Source organism: Triturus cristatus, chromosome 7 (assembly GCF_964204655.1).
Source record: "Triturus cristatus chromosome 7, aTriCri1.1, whole genome shotgun sequence".
In the NCBI taxonomy this organism is placed as follows: Eukaryota; Metazoa; Chordata; class Amphibia; order Caudata; family Salamandridae; genus Triturus; species Triturus cristatus.
This window is the reverse complement of record NC_140590.1, coordinates 30,385,063-30,409,495: the sequence shown is the minus strand read 5'-3', so window position 1 is coordinate 30,409,495 and position 24,433 is coordinate 30,385,063. Positions and strand designations below refer to the sequence as shown.

Genomic DNA, 24,433 nt, shown 5'->3' with positions numbered 1-24,433 from the left:
GCAAATATTTTATTTTAGCGATGCTCCTCGCATATGAAAGCCCCTTCAAATACGCCCGTTCCGAATACCAGCGCCACAAAAACCTATTACGTTTGAATAAATAGACTATAATGTTTTATTATCGAGGCTTTCACGTGTTAAAAAAGTGGATATTTTGTACATTTTCAAGAGACTTTAGCATATTGTACGAGGTATTTGTTGTATGATTTACAAGGCAACATTTCCAGGGCTCGGCTCGTGCACAGGCTCTAGGAGCCAAGGCAGAGATTGAGTGCTGGGCTCTGGCTCGGCTCGCGGTGTTATTGTGTTGGCTCGCCCACCTCTCTTCATGTCTGTTCTTTAGAGGTGGTTTATGCATGGGCTGTATGCACATTTGCTTTATGCGGCATTTTATTTGTTTATTTAAATGGCGCGTCTCGTGCTGACAACAGCCTGGTCATTATTGGGGCTTTGTCTGGGAGTGACCCTCCTCTTTTGAAGTGACGGGTGTGCAAAGAAAGCTTCATAATCCAGAAACGTTCACTTCCGGGGCGTGTGGCGGAAAAGAGGAAGCTGCCAGCAAAGCTGAAGGGCCTGAACACACTTCACTCGTTCTAGTCATTGCCCCAGAAATTTTTCGGGCAGTGATTCCTTTCATATTATATTCGGAAAAAACGATGTAAAAAAAAATAAAGCATCTGTTATTTACGGCGCCTAGAAACAGCCGAATGAAGCACTTTTTATAATGTGTCACAACGAGCGTTCCTTTGCTTTACTGTTTTAATGCAGGAGTCCGGCACTTGCGGGGCCTTTGCGGGCCGGGACGTGTTGTGTTTGCCGACGCTTGGTGTGGCTTACTTCCACTGAAAAGAGGAAGATGGAGGGGGGAGGAAGGCGCCCGGCCGCAGACGCGACTGGATTGCGCCACAGGAAGCGGCCTTTGCTTCTGTCCGAAGCAAGAAGGGTTCTCTCCATGTTCTGAGAGTTCACTTTATTTATCCTCAATCGTCACAGGCTCGCGCCCTCATACATAGTCCCACCAGGTTTGCCACCAGGAGAGGCGACTCCGTCTGAGGGGCTTCAGGAGGGACACAGACGCTCCAAGACACAAGGCACAGAGCTTCCATCAACCTGAAGGGACAGAGTCACTCCCTGCAAGGAGGGACAGAGCAACTCCCTGCCAAGAGGGACAGAGCCACTCCCAGCTAGAAGGGACAGAGTTTCTATCAACCACAGAGCCACTCCCTGCCATATGGAACAGAGCCCTCCCAGGTAGAAGGGACACAGCCACTCCCAGCCAGAAGGAGCAGAGGCACTTCGACTCAGAAGAGACAGAGGCACTTCCAGTCAGAAGGGACAGAGTCACTCCCTGCCAGGAGGGACAGAGCTACTCCCAGCTAGAAGGGACAGAGACACTCCCTGCCACATGGAACAGAGCCCTCCCAGGTAGAAGGGACACAGCCACTCCCAGCCAGAAGGAGCAGAGGCACTTCGACTCAGAAGAGACAGAGGCACTTCCAGTCAGAAGGGACAGAGTCACTCCCTGCCAGGAGGGACAGAGCTACTCCCAGCTAGAAGGGACAGAGACACTCCCTGCCACATGGAACAGAGCCCTCCCAGGTAGAAGGGACACAGCCACTCCCAGCCAGAAGGAGCAGAGGCACTTCTACTCAGGAGAGACAGAGGCACTTCCAGTCAGAAGAGATAGAGGCACTGCCAGTCAGAAGGAGCAGAGGCACTTCTACTGAGAGGAGACAGAGGCACTTCCAGTCAGAAGAGATAGAGGCACTGCCAGTCAGAAGACATAGAGGCACTGCCAGCCAGAAGGAGCAGAGGCACTTCTAGTCAGAAGAGATAGAGGCACTTCCAGCCACAAGGATCAGAGGCACTTCTACTCAGAAGAGACAGGCACTTCCAGTAAGAAGACATAGAGGCACTGCCAGCCAGAAGGAGCAGAGGCACTTCTAGTCAGAAGAGATAGAGGCACTTCCAGCCAGAAGGAGCAGAGGCACTTCTAGTCAGAAGAGACAGAGGCACTTCCAGTCAGAAGAGACAGAGACACTGCCAGCCAGAAGGAGCAGACGCACTTCTAGTCAGAAGAGACAGAGGCACTTCCAGTCAAAAGAGATAGAGGCACTCCCAGCCAGAAGGATCAGAGGCACTTCTACTCAGAAGAGACAGAGGCACTTCCAGTCCGAAGAGATAGAGGCACTTCCAGCCAGAAGGAGCAGAGGCACTTCTACTCAGAGGAGACAGAGGCACTTCCAGTCAGAAGAGACAGAGGCACTTCCAGCCAGAAGGAGCAGAGGCACTGCCAGCCAGAAGGAGCAGAGGCACTTCTAGTCAGAAGAGATAGAGGCACTGCCAGCCAGAAGGAGCAGAGGCACTTCTAGTCAGAAGAGATAGAGGCACTGCCAGCCAGAAGGAGCAGAGGCACTTCCAGCCAGAAGGGACAGGAGACCTGGTAAGTGACAGACAGATTCAATCTGCCATATATAATATTCTGACGCTTATTGTAAGTCGAGTTCTGACCTCACAAGTCCTGCTGCCTGAGCCAGCAGCTAAGGTGAAAAGCAGGACACTGAACATAATTAAAGCTGCAGTTTGGACAGAAAAAAGGAGCATGGCTGTTTCTTCTGCTCTGTTTTAATGGATGAGCAGTGATAAGCAGAAAGAAGACATTTATAACAGCATGTGGAACGGTAAAATCTCTCTGCATGTTCCTACACATTCTGAACTAGAGTGATTTTTATCTGACTTTTATTCAACTGAATGTAATCTGAAACTGCTATTTGTGTTTAATTTCGTGCCAGAGCTTCTACTGTTATTCTTCATGTCTACAACCACCCTATCCCTTTCAAATAGAACAGCTGCACAACAAGGATGCAAAAAGTTTGTGGAAAGGGTGATGGTGTGGCCATGTATTGTAAGGAATAAAGTACCCTTGACGCACATTATAAGGATATTGTAAGTCTCCTTAGAGTTCCATGGCCTTATAAAGTAACTAGACCTGTGGCCTCATTCCTCTCTAAGCTCACAGAACTCCTCAATGACTTTAAATATCCTGGTAATGTATGGCAGGGGTTACTTTATCCCATATACAATATATGGGAGCCTGTAATCTCCGTATGGAAACCTGTCACTAATTTCCTTATTAGAGTCGAGTTGCTATGTCCCCAGTCACCTGTAAGAAAGAAATGACATAGCCACAGATCTGTAATAGGCTATTACAGTGGAGTTCTGGCATCACAATGCCTTCAACCAGAGCCAGCAGCTGATGTGAAAGACAGGTCACAGAACATAATTACAGCTGCAGTTTAAACAATGCCTGAAAACTGACTATTAATTCCTATGATTTGTTTTCCTAAATGAAGCAGTGATGAGCAGAAAGGAGATCTTTATTGCAACCTTCATTTTTGCACACTAAAAGTGATTACAGGAATAATTCAATCGATCTGCCTTTTTCTGCATATTTCGAGCCTCATAACTTTTAATCTGATCTACATCAAACTAATTCTAATATCTTAATTAGTAGCTAGTTTTTGATGAGTTTATTTTCACACCAGATTGTGCTTTTATTCTCTATGTTTCCAACCATACTGCCTCTTTCATATCAAAATTCTACACACCATGAATTTATATGGTATATGGGAAGAATGATGGTATGAACAAGTATTATATGAAATAAATCATTCCCTGCTGTACATTTTAAGGATATTGCAAGTAGCCTTAGAGTTTTATGATCTTATAAAATAACTCGGCCTTCCGCCTCATCCTATGGTCATGGAGCTTCTTGGCGACTTTTATCCCTACAATACGTCAGGGAGGACTTTATCTCATATATAATGTACTGAGACAAGCATGGTTCATGGTGCATTTTGGAAGAAAACATTCTAAATTACGATTGATACTTGGTTAAAACTTTTTTTTATTATTATAATTTTTTTTTCTTTTTTTTTGTCCTCATTTGCCATTACCTCCATCCACTAAAGAGAAGCCAACCACCACACGTGTCTGCCTTGGAATATTTTGTCGATCTATCCACCTTCGTATCCTTTTCCAGGCAGAATTTGTTTAATAGGCGGGAGACTACCTCTTTAAGTAGAAAACGGAGAAACTCCAGTCAATAGTGACTGACCAGGGAATTGTGTACGGAAGAGACAACTTCCCAAAATCTTCTGGAGCCTAGTTGACATAATCATCGGACCCGGGGGAAAAAAAACAAAAAAAACCCCGGTATCCTATCTCCAGTTTATTAACAAAACCCAGAAGGACAGATTTTTTTTAGAACATGACCTAGCCAAGTCAGTCTTAGAAGTTTCATACAATGATGTTAGCCAAGCTGCGTGTGATGGGGCTTTGGCTTCCACACAAAATTTACATATTTGTCGTCTTGCCAAGATAATGGAGTAAAAAAGAAAGGACTTTGCCTGTCCGTTTATATTTTCCTCCAGTCCAAAAATTATTAACGGGAGAGTAATATTCAGTGATATACTTAAAATTGAGTCCAAGGTGACTTTTACTTCCTCCCAGAACAGCCTAATAGCCGGGCATTCCATGAACATGTGTGTATCCGAAGCTGCCACCAAATTACACTTATTACAATTCTTCCCTGAAAGAAACTTGGAAAGCCTTAGGGGTGAGAGATAGGCCCGGTGCAGGGTGAACAAGTGATTACGTCTTAGCCAGGCTGGTTTCACTATTTTGTAAAGAAAAGAGAAGGATCTCATCCATAGGTCCTCACACTGAAGGGCCAACTCATTTCCCCATAACTTGTCTGGCAAGGCGCAGTCCCCATCCGCCTCCTCTACCATACACCAGTACCAGATTGCCACTTCTTTACCCCCTTCTTGCTTTTCTACCAGTTGTTGTTCGAACTGGCTATATTTCCCCACTTGAGGTCCTTTCCTGTTTTCTGCACGTGCCCAACTATCCAACTGTATATATTTAAACCTAGAGAAAGCCTTACCCACCTTGTCACTCAGCACCTCCCAGTCTTGTACCCTTCCCTCCACCAATAACTCTCCCCATCTTAGAATCCCAGCGTCTTTTAACGGAATTGCTAGGCTATCCTGCATACAGGGTGGAAGCCCAGGAGAGTCCCAAACCGGGGCGAAATTGGAATAATAGTGTAGCCTGACATTTTTTCTAATCAGAACCCAGTTTAATATGGCTGACTGCAAGATCTTTAATCTGACTTTTTTGAAGTTTTTCAAGTCTCCAAACTTAAATAGAAATCCATCCGGTGGGATGTCTACTCCCCCTAACATAGCCCTGAACATTACCCCCAAAGATGATATTGCGGGAGTTTTCAGAAGCATCCTAGAATAAGTTAGCTGAAATGCCCACGCATAATATAACAGATCTGGCAAAGCCATCCCTCCCTTTTCCCTCCTCCTTCTCAACTTCTTCCAGGTCAGCCTAGCTGTTTTAAAATTCCAGATGAACAAATTTATTTCTCGCTGAATTTTTTCCACTTTTTTCCGTTCGAAAGACAGGGGAATTGAGTTAAAAATAAAGGTACATTTTGGAAGAATGGACATTTTAACTAGATTTATTCTCCCAAAAATCGAGAGTGGCAGGGACGACCAAGATTTCAAAAGTTTCCTACATTCCATGGCAACCCGGTCTAGATTAATCTGTGCCAAACTACCTATATCTTGGGTAATACGTATTCCCAGGTATCTCATGGATAATACAATTGTAAACTGTATATTTGTAATGTTCCAACACATAATCTCTGTTTTGCTGGCATTGATGTCATAACCAGAGATTTGCCCAAATTCTCCTGCCTTTTTAATTACCATCGGAAAAGCTCTCTGCGGATCTGACGTATACACCAGAATATCATCCGCGTAAAGCGCTGTCCGCTTCTCCCATTCACCAAATACAAAGGGGGGAATGTCCACTTCCTCTCTCAGAACATGAGCGAACGGCTCTATATAAAAATTGAATAAAAGCGGGGATAGCGGGCAGACCTGTCTAGTGCCTCTGGGAATTTTTATCGGGTCTGTTAAGGTGCCATTGACTAGTAGTCTAGCTGTAGGGGCCCTGTACAATGTCTCGATTACCCGACAAAAGACCTCCCCCAACCCGAACCTTCTCATAACCTCTACCAGATAGGGCCAATTGACCCTATCGAAGGCTTTTGTGGCATCTAGGGTCAGGGTAGCAAGTGGAAGAGAAAAGGTTGTTGCGATGTCAATCGCCCCTACCAAGTCTCGGGTGTGGTCAGCCAACTGGCGTCCCCTTATAAAACCCCTTTGATCTTGGTGAATTATTGATCCAATTACCTCCCCCAATCTTAATGCCAAGATAGATGTAAAAATTTTGTAATCATTGTTTAGAAGGGAAATCGGCCTATAAGACCCATATTCCAAAATATTTTTTCCAGGCTTTGGGATAAGAACAATCGTGGCATCCTTCCATGATTCAGGGGGATTCTCCCCTCTCAAAAGAATGCCATTAAAAAGGCTCGACAGTATTGGGGTGAAAACGGGGCTTATCACACGATATAGTTCTCCGGGTAGACCATCCGGACCCGCCGCTTTGCCCTTCTTCAGATGGCCGATCACTTTTCCCACCTCCTCTTCTGAAATCTCCTTCTCTAAATAAGCCCTTTGTGGTGCTTGCAAAGTTGGTAAATCAATATTATTTAGCCACCTCTCCCTGGCTTCTGGGTCATCCCTGACCTCTTCCTTGTATATTTCTTGGAAGAATTCTTGAAAAGCAGTCCCTATTTCCCGATCCGAAGTCCTAATAGTGGTCTCTCCATCTCGTTTAATCTCTTTAATATACATTCTAACCTGTTCTGCTTTAACTTTCCATGCCAGGACCTTTCCAGCTGCTTCCCCAAATTCAAAGTGGGAAATTTTGCTTGCTTCCCATCTTTTAGTTAGCCTCGCTTGTAATATACTTTCAAGCTGACATCTCAGATTAGCCTGTTTTTCTGCCACCCCGAAGGATGCCATGTTGGAACCCAGCTGCTGATCTATTCTAGCCAACTCCAACTCAATATTTTGTATTCTCTCCCGATAAACTTTCCTTCTATAAGTAGCTCTGTTAGTTATGCAGCCCCTTATAAAAGCCTTCATGGCATCCCAAACTATATAAATGTCTACCGAGCCCAAATTTATATCTAAAAAAGACTTTACCTCCGATGCCAAAAAATTAATCTCCTCCTCTTCTAATAATATCGTGCGGTCCAGACCAGGAGGATTCTTTCTTATGGGTGGCCCCTTGAAGATCAAAAATAATGGCCATATGATCTGACATATGTGAAGGAAGGTAGTTAAGCCCTTTTAGCGATTCTTTTAAGATGTAGCTGAAAAGGGCATAATCGATTCTTTATGTTTATATTTAAGATTTTGAAAATAAACCCCCAACTTGTTACCTGACCTTTCCCTCCATACATCTGCTAAACCGAGGTTTTCCATTATATCCAACAGAGCCAACCTTGATTTAGATGGGACGAGTGCTCTTGACTTAGAGGACTTATCTAACAAATGGTTAAGCACAATGTTAAAGTCACCAACCCATATAACTGGATCCTGTGAGAGTATGAGATGGTTCTGAATTATTTTCAGGTAGGAAGGGTCATCTTCATTCGGCCCGTAAAGTCCGACCAATGTTAACACTGTACCCTCTAATACAATTCTCAAAATTAACCATCTCCCGCTACAGTCTTCCTTGCAATCCAAAACTTGAACTTTGACTGATTTTTTAAAAATTATTAGTATCCCTCTTATATTAGCAGATTGGTCCGTGCATAGGAACGTTTCTACCCCACTTTGTTTTCATAGTATCTCAGATACCTTTAGCTTTAATAAATGGGTTTCCTGGATGACGATGGCCTGCGCAGGAGAATCTCTCAGATATTGAAGAATTTTATGTCTACGGCTCTTTACACGCAGGCCATTGACATTCCACCATAAAAACCTAATAGAGGTCATCTATATAGGTTTTTTTTTTCCTCTTTCTTTTTATCTCCCTCTTTTTCTCCTTTTTTGCTAATTTTAGGTCGTCTCCCAATATTATTTTCCACTGCCATGGAGACTATATTGTCACAAGTATTACCATAAGCTAGGATAGACCATTTCTCTAGTGATGGAAAGCTTATAAAACAGACTAAATTTGTAACCTTTGTGAGGTCTGACTCTTGAGAAATGTTGTTACTTTTCCCCACTTCCCCCTGTGCCCCCCCCACAACCCTCCCCCTCCCCTGGAAAACCCTTCCTAACTGACTCTTGCCAGATGTGTGGCAAGGTTTACGGCTCCCCCCCCGTTCCTGCTCCTTTTTTAGAAAAATGCTGGTGATTTGTAAAAAAAAAAAAATAGTTTCTGCGGGTCCAAGTTCTCCTTTCTTTGGTCCCCCTCTTACTTTAGAGTCTAAAAAGAAGAAATAACAAACAGTGGGAAATTAAGGGCAGGTACCTCCACCGAATAAAAAAAAGAAAAGTTTTTTTTTTCCTTTTTTTTTCCTTTTCCCTTCTCTTTTTTCCTTTTTTTTCCTTTTTTTATCCTTCTTCCCCATTTTTCTTCTCCTCTCTTTTCCCCCCTTTTTTTTTTTCTTTTTTTCTTTCTTCCTCTTCCTTTATACTTTTTGAAAATAGTACTTAAACCTCCTACCCCCTTATCTAACACGGTGCTTTACCACATTACTATAACAGGAAGAAAAAAAAAAGAAACAAGCATTTGCAATGCAATAGGTCTCGCACTTACGCAAGTTTGAGCTCTTGGCATTGTATATGAAAATGCCTCTTATTTATTTTTGGTATTTAAAACATAAATAAAAGCATTGCCATTTACAATGCTAAAAGCTTAAACTCTCGCAAATGCGATACATATTGCTTTGCAAATGCTTGTTTTAGAAAGCTGCGTTGTAATTGGCTAAAAACGTAATGCTGCCTTTAGGCTATTCTATCAGTTCAGTCTGTTTTAAATGTATTCACACCTTGTGCTTCAAGAAAGAAAGATGTGCCAAGCAGTGTGGCGTGGTGTGAAATGTTGCAATTGTTTCTTAAATGTACTTCTGTTATAGACTGCGGCAGCACACTTAAAAGTTGGGATATAAGGATGTAGGGTATAACAAAGCTGCATGTTCCTTTGTCGTGACCCGTGGCTTAATGTGTGAGCAGTAACTGAGCCAGTGTACAACTGTTGACTGTTATCAGTTCCTCCCTGCCCCAAGAAGTCTGGCGTGGTGTCAAAAGTTCCAATTGTTTAGACTGTGGCAGCATAATAAAAGACATGTGTCCTGGCACTTGATTGCTATCTCCTTGAGAAGTTGCTGTTCTGTCCCATAGGAGCAGGGAAAAGACCATTCCATGTAGGCAGAAGGAAAACGGAAGGTTTATAAGGAGGTGCATTTTCGTATGGTACCGTATGAAAAAAATGTGTAGATTTCTGTTATCAGAATTAAGTGTTTATAATTTGGAATAAATGAAAGCATTTTTTGTAGATGTTTTCCTATATGTTAGACGAGGCAGGGTAGCCATGTGTTAGGTGTGGCCAGAGTCACACTGATTTATGGTGGGGCTCCCATTCACCAAACTTTAAAGTTTTTAATCCACTATAGAAATATTGTACATAGAAAATTGTATATTTCTTAGTATATTTATGTAACGTTTATGTTGTACAGTGGCATGCAGGTTTCTAACAACGCGCCTTTATTAAAACTTTTTTTTGTCATTTCAATTTTGACAGTTGTTCCCTCTTACTTCTATGTATCACACCATATCCGTTGCTTCTGGCCCCCTGCGTGTGGGAGCAGTAAAATATGAAGCGCTGTAAGCCAAAGCAGAATTTTAAATGTGACCTTATTAACCTCGCAGGCTCCTTAAGTATATGCAGCACGGACACCGCTGAGGGGAAACAGCAATCAAGGAGGATGGTTCTGTCTGGCTTCTGCCCTAGTGGCGCCTCTGGTCTGTTTCCTGCTGACACTTGTTAATTTAGCATTTCTAATGTAATTGCAAAGAAGCCCGCTGTCTGCATGCTTGAACCACAGTTACTATTTCCCATATCTCTAGTGTCAAGAAGGCAATATTTACTTCATTTTAATGTACTTGCTTTCGGCCTTGATTCCTTTATATGTATAACTGTAGTATACTTCGATCACACTACAAAAGGATGCAACAAGGATACTGTAAAGAAAGTTTATATTTGCCTGTGGAACATTCCTGTGGTATGGTGAGCCAGTGAGAGTGAGTCAATGAGTGAGTGAGAGTGAGTCAATTAGTGAGTGAGTCAATTAGTGAGTGAGTCAATTAGTGAGTGAGTCAATTAGTGAGTGAGTCAATCAGTGAGAGTGAGTCAATCAGTGAGAGTCAGTCAATCAGTGAGAGTGAGTCAATTAGTGAGAGTGAGTCAGTGAGAGTGAGTCAATTAGTGAGAGTGACTCAGTGAGAGTGAGTTAATTAGTGAGCAAGTGAGCCAGTGAGAGTGAGTCAATTAGTGAGAGAGAGTGTGAGTCAATTAGTGAGTCATTGAGAGTGAGTCAATTAGTAAGTGAGTCTGTGAGAGTGAGTCAATTAGTGAGAGTGAGTCAGTGAGAGTGAGTCATAAGAGAGAGAGAGTGACTCAGTGACAGTGAGTCATTTAGTGAGTCAATTAGTGAGTCATTGACAGTGAGTCAATTAGTGAGTGAGTCAGTGAGACTAAGTCAATTAGTGAGAGTGAGTCAGTGAGAGTGAGTCATAAGAGAGAGATTGACTCAGTGACAGTGAGTCAATTAGTGAGTCATTGAGTGAGTCAATTAGTGAGTGAGTCAGTGAGACTGAGTCAATTAGTGAGAGTAAGCCAGTGAGAGTGAGTCAATTAGTGAGTCAGTGAGAGTAAGCCAGTGAGAGTGTGCCAGTGAGAGTGAGCCAATGAGTCAGGGAGTGAGAGTGAGTCTGTGAGAGTGAGTCTGTGAGAGTGTGGAAATTAGTGAGAGAGTGAGTCAATTAGTGAGAGAGTGACTCAGTGAGTCAATTAGTGAGTCATTGAGAGTGAGTCAATTAGTGAGTGAGTCAGTGAGAGCGAGTTAATTAGTGAGATTGAGTCAGTCAGAGTGAGTCATGAGAGAGAGAGTGAGTCAGTGAAAGTGAGTCAATTAGTGAGAGTGAGTCAGTTAGTGAGTTATGAGAGAGAGTGAGTCAGTGTGAGTGAGTCAATTAGTAAGAGAGTGACTCAGTGAGAGTGAGTAAATTAATGAGCCAGTGAGAGTGAGTCGATTAGTGAGATTGAGTGAGTCAGTGAGAGTGAGTCAATTAGTGAGTCATTGAGAGTGAGTCAATTAGTGTGAGTCAGTGAGACTGAGTCAATTAGTGAGAGTGAGTCATGAGAGAGTGAGTCATTGAGAGTGAGTCAATTAGTGAGTGAGTCAGTGAGAGCGAGTCAATTAGTGAGATTGAGAGAGTGAGAGTGAGTCAATTAGTGAGTCATTGAGAATGAGTCAATTAGTGAGTGTGTCAGTGAGAGTGAGTCAATTAGTGAGAGTGTGTCAGTGAGAGTGTGTCAGTGAGAGTGTGTCAGTGAGAGTGTGTCAGTGAGAGTGGCAATTAGGGAGAGAGTGAGTGAATTAGGGAGAGAGTGACTCAATGAGTGAGTCAATTAGTGAGTGAGTCAGTGAGAGTGAGTCAATTAGTGATAGTGAGTCAGTGAAAGTGAGTCAATTAGTGATAGTGAGTCAGTGAAAGTGAGTCATGAGAGAGAGTGAGTCAGTGAGAGTGAGTCAATTAGTGAGTCATTGAGAGTGAGTCAATTAGTGAGTCATGAGAGAGAGTGAGTCAGTGAGAGTGAGTCAATTAGTGAGTCATTGAGAGTGAGTCAATTAGTGAGAGTGTGTCAGTGAGTGTCAATTAGAGAGAGTGTCAGTGAGTGAGTCAATTAGTGAGTCCGTGAGAGTAAGTCAGTGAGTTAGTGAGTGAGTCAATTAGTGAGAGAGTGAGTGTGTCAGTGAGAGTGAGTCCATTTTTGAGTCATTGAGAGTGAGTCAATTATTGAGTGAGTCAGTGAGAGCGAGTTAATTAGTGAGATTGAGTCGGTGAGAGTGAGTCATGAGAGAGAGAGTGAGTCAGTGAGAGTGAGTCAATTAGTGAGCGAGTGACTCAGTGAGAGTGAGTAAATTTGTGAGCAAGTGAGCCAGTGAGAGTGAGTCAAGTAGTGAGAGGGAGAGAGTGAATCAGTGAGAGTGAGTCAATTAGTGAGTCATTGAGAGTAAGTCAATTAGTAAGTGAGTCTGTGTGAGTGAGTCAATTAGTGAGAGAGTCTGTGTGAGTGAGTCAATTAGTGAGAGAGTCAGTGAGAGTGAGTCATGAGACAGTAAGTCAGAGTGAGTCAATTAGTGAGTCATTGAGAGTGAGTCAATTAGTGAGTGAGTCAGTGAGTGAGTCAATTAGTGAGAGTGAGTCAGTGAGAGTGAGTTAATTAGTGAGCAAGTGAGCCAGTGAGAGTGAGTCAATTAGTGAGAGAGAGTGTGAGTCAATTAGTGAGTCATTGAGAGTGAGTCAATTAGTAAGTGAGTCTGTGAGAGTGAGTCAATTAGTGAGAGTGAGTCATAAGAGAGAGAGTGACTCAGTGACAGTGAGTCATTTAGTGAGTCATTGAGTGAGTCAATTAGTGAGTGAGTCAGTGAGACTGAGTCAATTAGTGAGAGTGAGCCAGTGAGAGTGAGTCAATTAGTGAGTCAGTGAGAGTAAGCCAGTGAGAGTGTGCCAGTGAGAGTGAGCCAATGAGTTAGGGAGTGAGAGTGAGTTTGTGAGAGTGAGTCTGTGAGTGTGGAAATTAGTGAGAGAGTGAGTCAATTAGTGAGAGAGTGACTCAGTGAGTGAGTCAATTAGTGAGTGTGTCAGTGAGAGTGAGTCAATTAGTGATAGTGAGTCAGTGAGAGTGAGTCATGAGAGAGAGAGTGAGTCAGTGTGAGTGAGTCAATTAGTGAGAGAGTGACTCAGTGAGTGAGTCAATCAGCGAGTGAGTCAGTGAGAGTGAGTCAATTAGTGAGAGTGAGTCAGTTAGTGAGTTATGAGAGAGAGAGAGTGAGTCAGTGTGAGTGAGTCAATTAGTAAGAGTGACTCAGTGAGAGTGAGTAAATTAGTGAGCCAGTGAGAGTGAGTCAATTAGTGAGAGAGAGTGAGTCAGTGAGAGTGAGTCAATTAGTGAGTCATTGAGAGTGAGTCAATTAGTGTGAGTCAGTGAGACTGAGTCAATTAGTGAGAGTGAGCCATGAGAGAGTGAGTCATTGAGAGTGAGTCAATTAGTGAGTGAGTCAGTGAGAGCGAGTCAATTAGTGAGATTGAGAGAGAGAGTCAGTGAGTGAGTCAATTAGTGAGTCAGTGAGAGTGAGTCAATTAGTGAGAGTGAGTCAATTAGTGAGAGTGTGTCAGTGAGAGTGTGTCAGTGAGAGTGTGTCAGTGAGAGTGTGTCAGTGAGAGTGGCAATTAGGGAGAGAGTGAGTCAATTAGTGAGAGAGTGACTCAGTGAGTGAGTCAATTAGTGATAGTGAGTCAGTGAAAGTGAGTCATGAGAGAGAGTGAGTCAGTGAGAGTGAGTCAATTAGTGAGTCATTGAGAGTGAGTCACTTAGTGAGTGTGTCAGTGAGAGTGAGTCAATTAGTGAGTGTGTCAGTGAGAGTGAGTCAATTAGTGAGTCCGTGAGAGTAAGTCAATTAGTGAGTCCGTGAGAGTAAGTCAGTGAGCTAGTGAGTGAGTCAATTAGTGAGAGAGTGTGTCAGTGAGAGTGAGTCCATTTTTGAGTCATTGAGAGCGAGTCAATTAGTGAGTGAGTCAGTGAGAGCGAGTTAATTAGTGAGATTGAGTCAGTGAGAGTGAGTCATGAGAGAGAGAGTGAGTCAGTGAGAGTGAGTCAATTAGTGAGAGAGTGACTCAGTGAGAGTGAGTAAATTTGTGAGCAAGTGAGCCAGTGAGAGTGAGTCAATTAGTGAGAGGGAGAGAGGGAGTCAGTGAGAGTGAGTCAATTAGTGAGTCATTGAGAGTGAGTCAATTAGTAAGTGAGTCTGTGTGAGTGAGTCAATTAGTGAGAGAGTCAGTGAGAGTGAGTCATGAGTGAGAGTGAGTCAGAGTGAGTCAATTAGTGAGTCATTGAGAGTGAGTCAATTAGTGAGTGAGTCAGTGAGTCAATTAGTGAGAGTGAGTGTGGAAATTAGTGAGAGAGTGAGTCAATTAGTGAGAGAGTGACTCAGTGAGTGAGTCAATTAGTGAGTGTGTCAGTGAGAGTGAGTCAATTAGTGATAGTGAGTCAGTGAGAGTGAGTCATGAGAGAGAGAGTGAGTCAGTGTGAGTGAGTCAATTAGTGAGAGAGTTACTCAGTGAGTGAGTCAATCAGCGAGTGAGTCAGTGAGAGTGAGTCAATTAGTGAGAGTGAGTCAGTTAGTGAGTTATGAGAGAGAGAGAGTGAGTCAGTGTGAGTGAGTCAATTAGTAAGAGTGACTCAGTGAGAGTGAGTAAATTAGTGAGCCAGTGAGAGTGAGTCAATTAGTGAGAGAGAGTGAGTCAGTGAGATTGAGTCAATTAGTGAGTCATTGAGAGTGAGTCAATTAGTGTGAGTCAGTGAGACTGAGTCAATTAGTGAGAGTGAGTCATGAGAGAGTGAGTCATTGAGAGTGAGTCAATTAGTGAGTGAGTCAGTGAGAGCGAGTCAATTAGTGAGATTGAGAGAGAGTCAGTGAGTGAGTCAATTAGTGAGTCAGTGAGATGAGTCAATTAGTGAGAGTGAGTCAATTAGTGAGAGTGTGTCAGTGAGTGTGTCAGTGAGAGTGTGTCAGTGAGAGTGTGTCAGTGAGAGTGTGTCAGTGAGAGTGTGTCAGTGAGAGTGGCAATTAGGGAGAGAGTGAGTCAATTAGTGAGAGAGTGACTCAGTGAGTGAGTCAATTAGAGATAGCGAGTCAGTGAAAGTGAGTCATGAGAGAGAGTGAGTCAGTGAGAGTGAGTCAATTAGTGAGTCATTGAGAGTGTCACTTAGTGAGTGTGTCAGTGAGAGTGAGTCAATTAGTGAGTGTGTCAGTGAGAGTGAGTCAATTAGTGAGTCCGTGAGAGTAAGTCAATTAGTGAGTCCGTGAGAGTAAGTCAGTGAGCTAGTGAGTGAGTCAATTAGTGAGAGAGTGTGTCAGTGAGAGTGAGTCCATTTTTGAGTCATTGAGAGCGAGTCAATTAGTGAGTGAGTCAGTGAGAGCGAGTTAATTAGTGAGATTGAGTCAGTGAGAGTGAGTCATGAGAGAGAGAGTCAATTAGTGAGTGAGTCAATTAGTGAGTGAGTCAATTAGTGAGTCTGTGAGAGTGAGTCAGTGAGAGTGTGGCAATTAGTGAGAGAGTGAGTCAATTAGTGAGAGAGTGACTGAGTGAGTCAATTAGTGAGTGAGTCAGTGAGTGAGTCAATTAGTGATAGTGAGTCAGTGATAGTGAGTCAGTGTGAGTGAGTCAACCTATGGCATAAGTGGTCTTTTTTTCAAGTCACTGCTTATGGCACGGAGCAAGGGAAAAGAGTAACTAAAGTAACCATTAATCGCCACTTAATGTGAATAGATTATATAAATTAACCACAGTTACTATTTCCCACATCTCTAGTGTCAAGTAGGCAATATTTACTTCATTTTAATGTACTTGCTTTCGGCCTTGATTCCTTTCTATGTGTAACTGTAGTATACTTCGATCACACTACAAAAGGATGCAACAAGAATACTGTAAAGAAAGTTTATATTTGCCTGTGAAACATTCCTGTGGTATGGTGAGCCAGTGAGAGTGAGTCAATGAGTGAGTGAGAGTGAGTCAGTGAGAGTGAGTCAATGAGTGAGAGAGTGAGTCAGTGAGAGTGAGTCAATTAGTGAGTGAGTCAATTAGTGAGTGAGTCAATCAGTAAGAGTGAGTCAATCAGTAAGAGTGAGTCAATTAGTGAGTGAGTCAGTGAGAGTGAGTCAATTAGTGAGAGAGTGACTCAGTGAGAGTGAGTCAATTAGTGAGAGTGAGTCAGTGAGAGTGAGTCAATTAGTGAGAGAGTGACTCAGTGAGAGGGAGTCAATTAGTGAGAGTGAGTCAGTGAGAGTGAGTTAATTAGTGAGCAAGTGAGCCAGTGAGAGTGAGTCAATTAGTGAGAGAGAGTGACTCTGTGAGTGAGTCAATTAGTGAGTCATTGACAGTGAGTCAATTAGTGAGTGAGTCAGTGAGACTAAGTCAATTAGTGAGAGTGAGTCAGTGAGAGTGAGTCATAAGAGAGAGTGACTCAGTGACAGTGAGTCAATTAGTGAGTCATTGAGAGTGAGTCAATTAGTGAGTGAGTCAGTGAGACTTAGTCAATTAGTGAGAGTGAGCCAGTGAGAGTGAGTCAATTAGTGAGCCAGTGAGAGTGAGCCAGTGAGAGTGAGCCAATGAGTGAGTGAGAGTGAGTCTGTGAGTGTGGAAATTAGTGAGAGAGTGAGTCAATTAGTGAGAGAGTGACTCAGTGAGTGAGTCAATTAGTGAGTGAGTCAGTGAGAGTGAGTCATGAGAGAGAGAGTGAGTCAGTGTGAGTGAGTCAATTAGTGAGAGAGTGACTCAGTGAGTGAGTCAATCAGCGAGTGAGTCAGTGAGAGTGAGTCAATTAGTGAGAGTGAGTCAGTGAGAGTGAGTTATGAGAGAGAGAGTGAGTCAGTAAGAGTGAGTCAATTAGTGAGAGAGTGACTCAGTGAGAGTGAGTCAATTAGTGAGAGTGAGTCAGTGAGAGAGTCAATTAGTGAGTCAATTAGTGAGTGAGTCAGTGAGACTGAGTCAATTAGTGAGAGTGAGCCAGTGAGAGTGAGTCAATTAGTGAGTCAGTGAGAGTGAGTCAGTGAGAGTGAGTCAATTAGTGAGAGTGAGTCAGTGAGAGTGAGTCAGTGAGAGTGAGTCAATTAGTGAGAGTGAGTCAGTGAGAGTGAGTCAATTAGTGAGAGAGTGACTCAGTGAGAGTGAGTTAATTAGTGAGCAAGTGAGCCAGTGAGAGTGAGTCAATTAGTGAGAGAGAGTGACTCAGTGAGTGAGTCAATTAGTGAGTCATTGAGAGTGAGTCAATTAGTGAGTGAGTCAGTGAGACTGAGTCAATTAGTGAGAGTGAGCCAGTGAGAGTGAGTCAATTAGTGAGCCAGTGAGAGTGAGCCAGTGAGAGTGAGCCAATGAGTGAGTGAGAGTGAGTCTGTGAGAGTGAGTCTGTGAGAGTGCGGAAATTAGTGAGAGAGTGAGTCAATTAGTGAGAGAGTGACTCAGTGAGTGAGTCAATTAGTGAGTGAGTCAGTGAGAGTGAGTCAATTAGTGATAGTGAGTCAGTGAGAGTGAGTCATGAGAGAGAGAGTGAGTCAATTAGTGAGCCAGTGAGAGTGAGCCAGTGAGAGTGAGCCAATGAGTGAGTGAGAGTGAGTCTGTGAGAGTGAGTCTGTGAGAGTGTGGAAATTAGTGAGAGAGTGAGTCAATTAGTGAGAGAGTGACTCAGTGAGTGAGTCAATTAATGAGTGAGTCAGTGAGAGTGAGTCATGAGAGAGAGAGTAAGTCAGTGTGAGTGAGTCAATTAGTGAGAGAGTGACTCAGTGAGTGAGTCAATCAGCGAGTGAGTCAGTGAGAGTGAGTCAATTAGTGAGAGTGGGTCAGTGAGAGTGAGTCAATTAGTGAGAGTGAGTCAGTGAGAGTGAGTCAATTAGTGAGTGAGTCAGTGAGAGTGAGTCAATTAGTGAGTCAATTAGTGAGTGAGTCAGTGAGAGTGAGTCAATTAGTGAGTGTCAGTGAGAGTGAGGCAATTAGTGAGTCATTGAGAGTGAGTCAATTAGTGAGTGAGTCAATTAGTGAGTGAGTCAATTAGTGAGTCTGTGAGTGAGTCAGTTAGTGAGTGAGTCAATTAGTGAGTGAGTCAATTAGTGAGTCTGTGAGAGAGTCAGTGAGAGTGTGGCAATTAGAGAGAGTGAGTCAATTAGTGAGAGAGTGACTGAGTGAGTCAATTAGTGAGTGAGTCAGTGAGTGAGTCAATTAGTGATAGTGAGTCAGTGATAGTGAGTCAGTGTGAGTGAGTCAACCTATGGCATAAGTGGTCTTTTTTCAAGTCACTGCTTATGGCACAGAGCAAGGGAAAAGAGTAACTAAAGTAACCATTAATCGCCACTTAATGTGAATAGATTATATAAATTAACCACAGTTACTATTTCCCACATCTCTAGTGTCAAGTAGGCAATATTTACTTCATTTTAATGTACTTGCTTTCGGCCTTGATTCCTTTATATGTGTAACTGTAGTATACTTCGATCACACTACAAAAGGATGCAACAAGAATACTGTAAAGAAAGTTTATATTTGCCTGTGGAACATTCCTGTGGTATGGTGAGCCAGTGAGAGTGAGTCAATGAGTGAGTGAGAGTGAGTCAGTGAGAGTGAGTAAATTAGTGAGCCAGTGAGAGTGAGTCAATTAGTGAGAGAGAGTGAGTCAGTGAGAGTGAGTCAATTAGTGAGTCATTGAGAGTGAGTCAATTAGTGTGAGTCAGTGAGACTGAGTCAATTAGTGAGAGTGAGTCATGAGAGAGTGAGTCATTGAGAGTGAGTCAATTAGTGAGTGAGTCAGTGAGAGCGAGTCAATTAGTGAGATTGAGAGAGAGAGTCAGTGAGTGAGTCAATTAGTGAGTCAGTGAGAGTGAGTCAATTAGTGAGAGTGTGTCAATTAGTGAGAGTGTGTCAGTGAGTGTGTCAGTGAGAGTGTGTCAGTGAGAGTGTGTCAGTGAGAGTGTGTCAGTGAGAGTGTGTCAGTGAGAGTGGCAATTATGGAGAGAGTGAGTCAATTAGTGAGAGAGTGACTCAGTGAGTGAGTCAATTAGTGATAGTGAGTCAGTGAAAGTGAGTCATGAGAGAGAGTGAGTCAGTGAGAGTGAGTCAATTAGTGAGTCATTGAGAGTGTCACTTAGTGAGTGTGTCAGTGAGAGTGAGTCAATTAGTGAGTGTGTCAGTGAGAGTGAGTCAATTAGTGAGTCCGTGAGAGTAAGTCAATTAGTGAGTCCGTGAGAGTAAGTCAGTGAGCTAGTGAGTGAGTCAATTAGTGAGAGAGTGTGTCAGTGAGAGTGAGTCCATTTTTGAGTCATTGAGAGCGAGTCAATTAGTGAGTGAATCAGTGAGAGCGAGTTCATTAGTGAGATTGAGTCAGTGAGAGTGAGTCATGAGAGAGAGAGTGAGTCAGTGAGAGTGAGTCAATTAGTGAGTCATTGAGAGTGAGTCAATTAGTGAGTGAGTCAGTGAGTGAGTCAATTAGTGAGAGTGAGTCAGTGAGAGTGAGTTAATTAGTGAGCAAGTGAGCCAGTGAGAGTGAGTCAATTAGTGAGAGAGAGTGTGAGTCAATTAGTGAGTCATTGAGAGTGAGTCAATTAGTAAGTGAGTCTGTGAGAGTGAGTCAATTAGTGAGAGTGAGTCATAAGAGAGAGAGTGACTCAGTGACAGTGAGTCATTTAGTGAGTCATTGAGTGAGTCAATTAGTGAGTGAGTCAGTGAGACTGAGTCAATTAGTGAGAGTGAGCCAGTGAGAGTGAGTCAATTAGTGAGTCAGTGAGAGTAAGCCAGTGAGAGTGTGCCAGTGAGAGTGAGCCAATGAGTTAGGGAGTGAGAGTGAGTTTGTGAGAGTGAGTCTGTGAGTGTGGAAATTAGTGAGAGAGTGAGTCAATTAGTGAGAGAGTGACTCAGTGAGTGAGTCAATTAGTGAGTGTGTCAGTGAGAGTGAGTCAATTAGTGATAGTGAGTCAGTGAGAGTGAGTCATGAGAGAGAGAGTGAGTCAGTGTGAGTGAGTCAATTAGTGAGAGAGTGACTCAGTGAGTGAGTCAATCAGCGAGTGAGTCAGTGAGAGTGAGTCAATTAGTGAGAGTGAGTCAGTTAGTGAGTTATGAGAGAGAGAGAGTGAGTCAGTGTGAGTGAGTCAATTAGTAAGAGTGACTCAGTGAGAGTGAGTAAATTAGTGAGCCAGTGAGAGTGAGTCAATTAGTGAGAGAGAGTGAGTCAGTGAGAGTGAGTCAATTAGTGAGTCATTGAGAGTGAGTCAATTAGTGTGAGTCAGTGAGACTGAGTCAATTAGTGAGAGTGAGCCATGAGAGAGTGAGTCATTGAGAGTGAGTCAATTAGTGAGTGAGTCAGTGAGAGCGAGTCAATTAGTGAGATTGAGAGAGAGAGTCAGTGAGTGAGTCAATTAGTGAGTCAGTGAGAGTGAGTCAATTAGTGAGAGTGAGTCAATTAGTGAGAGTGTGTCAGTGAGAGTGTGTCAGTGAGAGTGTGTCAGTGAGAGTGTGTCAGTGAGAGTGGCAATTAGGGAGAGAGTGAGTCAATTAGTGAGAGAGTGACTCAGTGAGTGAGTCAATTAGTGATAGTGAGTCAGTGAAAGTGAGTCATGAGAGAGAGTGAGTCAGTGAGAGTGAGTCAATTAGTGAGTCATTGAGAGTGAGTCACTTAGTGAGTGTGTCAGTGAGAGTGAGTCAATTAGTGAGTGTGTCAGTGAGAGTGAGTCAATTAGTGAGTCCGTGAGAGTAAGTCAATTAGTGAGTCCGTGAGAGTAAGTCAGTGAGCTAGTGAGTGAGTCAATTAGTGAGAGAGTGTGTCAGTGAGAGTGAGTCCATTTTTGAGTCATTGAGAGCGAGTCAATTAGTGAGTGAGTCAGTGAGAGCGAGTTAATTAGTGAGATTGAGTCAGTGAGAGTGAGTCATGAGAGAGAGAGTGAGTCAGTGAGAGTGAGTCAATTAGTGAGAGAGTGACTCAGTGAGAGTGAGTAAATTTGTGAGCAAGTGAGCCAGTGAGAGTGAGTCAATTAGTGAGAGGGAGAGAGGGAGTCAGTGAGAGTGAGTCAATTAGTGAGTCATTGAGAGTGAGTCAATTAGTAAGTGAGTCTGTGTGAGTGAGTCAATTAGTGAGAGAGTCAGTGAGAGTGAGTCATGAGTGAGAGTGAGTCAGAGTGAGTCAATTAGTGAGTCATTGAGAGTGAGTCAATTAGTGAGTGAGTCAGTGAGTCAATTAGTGAGAGTGAGTGTGGAAATTAGTGAGAGAGTGAGTCAATTAGTGAGAGAGTGACTCAGTGAGTGAGTCAATTAGTGAGTGTGTCAGTGAGAGTGAGTCAATTAGTGATAGTGAGTCAGTGAGAGTGAGTCATGAGAGAGAGAGTGAGTCAGTGTGAGTGAGTCAATTAGTGAGAGAGTTACTCAGTGAGTGAGTCAATCAGCGAGTGAGTCAGTGAGAGTGAGTCAATTAGTGAGAGTGAGTCAGTTAGTGAGTTATGAGAGAGAGAGAGTGAGTCAGTGTGAGTGAGTCAATTAGTAAGAGTGACTCAGTGAGAGTGAGTAAATTAGTGAGCCAGTGAGAGTGAGTCAATTAGTGAGAGAGAGTGAGTCAGTGAGATTGAGTCAATTAGTGAGTCATTGAGAGTGAGTCAATTAGTGTGAGTCAGTGAGACTGAGTCAATTAGTGAGAGTGAGTCATGAGAGAGTGAGTCATTGAGAGTGAGTCAATTAGTGAGTGAGTCAGTGAGAGCGAGTCAATTAGTGAGATTGAGAGAGAGTCAGTGAGTGAGTCAATTAGTGAGTCAGTGAGAGTGAGTCAATTAGTGAGAGTGAGTCAATTAGTGAGAGTGTGTCAGTGAGTGTGTCAGTGAGAGTGTGTCAGTGAGAGTGTGTCAGTGAGAGTGTGTCAGTGAGAGTGTGTCAGTGAGAGTGGCAATTAGGGAGAGAGTGAGTCAATTAGTGAGAGAGTGACTCAGTGAGTGAGTCAATTAGAGATAGCGAGTCAGTGAAAGTGAGTCATGAGAGAGAGTGAGTCAGTGAGAGTGAGTCAATTAGTGAGTCATTGAGAGTGTCACTTAGTGAGTGTGTCAGTGAGAGTGAGTCAATTAGTGAGTGTGTCAGTGAGAGTGAGTCAATTAGTGAGTCCGTGAGAGTAAGTCAATTAGTGAGTCCGTGAGAGTAAGTCAGTGAGCTAGTGAGTGAGTCAATTAGTGAGAGAGTGTGTCAGTGAGAGTGAGTCCATTTTTGAGTCATTGAGAGCGAGTCAATTAGTGAGTGAGTCAGTGAGAGCGAGTTAATTAGTGAGATTGAGTCAGTGAGAGTGAGTCATGAGAGAGAGAGTCAATTAGTGAGTGAGTCAATTAGTGAGTGAGTCAATTAGTGAGTCTGTGAGAGTGAGTCAGTGAGAGTGTGGCAATTAGTGAGAGAGTGAGTCAATTAGTGAGAGAGTGACTGAGTGAGTCAATTAGTGAGTGAGTCAGTGAGTGAGTCAATTAGTGATAGTGAGTCAGTGATAGTGAGTCAGTGTGAGTGAGTCAACCTATGGCATAAGTGGTCTTTTTTTCAAGTCACTGCTTATGGCACGGAGCAAGGGAAAAGAGTAACTAAAGTAACCATTAATCGCCACTTAATGTGAATAGATTATATAAATTAACCACAGTTACTATTTCCCACATCTCTAGTGTCAAGTAGGCAATATTTACTTCATTTTAATGTACTTGCTTTCGGCCTTGATTCCTTTCTATGTGTAACTGTAGTATACTTCGATCACACTACAAAAGGATGCAACAAGAATACTGTAAAGAAAGTTTATATTTGCCTGTGAAACATTCCTGTGGTATGGTGAGCCAGTGAGAGTGAGTCAATGAGTGAGTGAGAGTGAGTCAGTGAGAGTGAGTCAATGAGTGAGAGAGTGAGTCAGTGAGAGTGAGTCAATTAGTGAGTGAGTCAATTAGTGAGTGAGTCAATCAGTAAGAGTGAGTCAATCAGTAAGAGTGAGTCAATTAGTGAGTGAGTCAGTGAGAGTGAGTCAATTAGTGAGAGAGTGACTCAGTGAGAGTGAGTCAATTAGTGAGAGTGAGTCAGTGAGAGTGAGTCAATTAGTGAGAGAGTGACTCAGTGAGAGGGAGTCAATTAGTGAGAGTGAGTCAGTGAGAGTGAGTTAATTAGTGAGCAAGTGAGCCAGTGAGAGTGAGTCAATTAGTGAGAGAGAGTGACTCTGTGAGTGAGTCAATTAGTGAGTCATTGACAGTGAGTCAATTAGTGAGTGAGTCAGTGAGACTAAGTCAATTAGTGAGAGTGAGTCAGTGAGAGTGAGTCATAAGAGAGAGTGACTCAGTGACAGTGAGTCAATTAGTGAGTCATTGAGAGTGAGTCAATTAGTGAGTGAGTCAGTGAGACTTAGTCAATTAGTGAGAGTGAGCCAGTGAGAGTGAGTCAATTAGTGAGCCAGTGAGAGTGAGCCAGTGAGAGTGAGCCAATGAGTGAGTGAGAGTGAGTCTGTGAGTGTGGAAATTAGTGAGAGAGTGAGTCAATTAGTGAGAGAGTGACTCAGTGAGTGAGTCAATTAGTGAGTGAGTCAGTGAGAGTGAGTCATGAGAGAGAGAGTGAGTCAGTGTGAGTGAGTCAATTAGTGAGAGAGTGACTCAGTGAGTGAGTCAATCAGCGAGTGAGTCAGTGAGAGTGAGTCAATTAGTGAGAGTGAGTCAGTGAGAGTGAGTTATGAGAGAGAGAGTGAGTCAGTAAGAGTGAGTCAATTAGTGAGAGAGTGACTCAGTGAGAGTGAGTCAATTAGTGAGAGTGAGTCAGTGAGAGAGTCAATTAGTGAGTCAATTAGTGAGTGAGTCAGTGAGACTGAGTCAATTAGTGAGAGTGAGCCAGTGAGAGTGAGTCAATTAGTGAGTCAGTGAGAGTGAGTCAGTGAGAGTGAGTCAATTAGTGAGAGTGAGTCAGTGAGAGTGAGTCAGTGAGAGTGAGTCAATTAGTGAGAGTGAGTCAGTGAGAGTGAGTCAATTAGTGAGAGAGTGACTCAGTGAGAGTGAGTTAATTAGTGAGCAAGTGAGCCAGTGAGAGTGAGTCAATTAGTGAGAGAGAGTGACTCAGTGAGTGAGTCAATTAGTGAGTCATTGAGAGTGAGTCAATTAGTGAGTGAGTCAGTGAGACTGAGTCAATTAGTGAGAGTGAGCCAGTGAGAGTGAGTCAATTAGTGAGCCAGTGAGAGTGAGCCAGTGAGAGTGAGCCAATGAGTGAGTGAGAGTGAGTCTGTGAGAGTGAGTCTGTGAGAGTGCGGAAATTAGTGAGAGAGTGAGTCAATTAGTGAGAGAGTGACTCAGTGAGTGAGTCAATTAGTGAGTGAGTCAGTGAGAGTGAGTCAATTAGTGATAGTGAGTCAGTGAGAGTGAGTCATGAGAGAGAGAGTGAGTCAATTAGTGAGCCAGTGAGAGTGAGCCAGTGAGAGTGAGCCAATGAGTGAGTGAGAGTGAGTCTGTGAGAGTGAGTCTGTGAGAGTGTGGAAATTAGTGAGAGAGTGAGTCAATTAGTGAGAGAGTGACTCAGTGAGTGAGTCAATTAATGAGTGAGTCAGTGAGAGTGAGTCATGAGAGAGAGAGTAAGTCAGTGTGAGTGAGTCAATTAGTGAGAGAGTGACTCAGTGAGTGAGTCAATCAGCGAGTGAGTCAGTGAGAGTGAGTCAATTAGTGAGAGTGGGTCAGTGAGAGTGAGTCAATTAG

General features: G+C 43.2%; 1 protein-coding gene across 2 annotated transcripts in view; it reads left to right on the top strand.

Annotated features, from left to right (window-relative positions):
• LOC146808733 (uncharacterized) overlaps positions 1–24,433 on the top strand; it is a 415,671-nt gene that overhangs the window by 60,634 nt on the left and 330,604 nt on the right. Inside the window, exon 1 of one of the 2 annotated variants that reach the window (XM_085615547.1) lies at positions 969–2,443. The exons of the other annotated variant lie outside the window; for it this stretch is intronic. The gene's annotated coding sequence lies outside the window, so the exon portion shown is untranslated. Of the gene's footprint in view, positions 1–968; positions 2,444–24,433 lie in introns of those variants that run through there. 2 annotated transcript variants of the gene reach the window in all.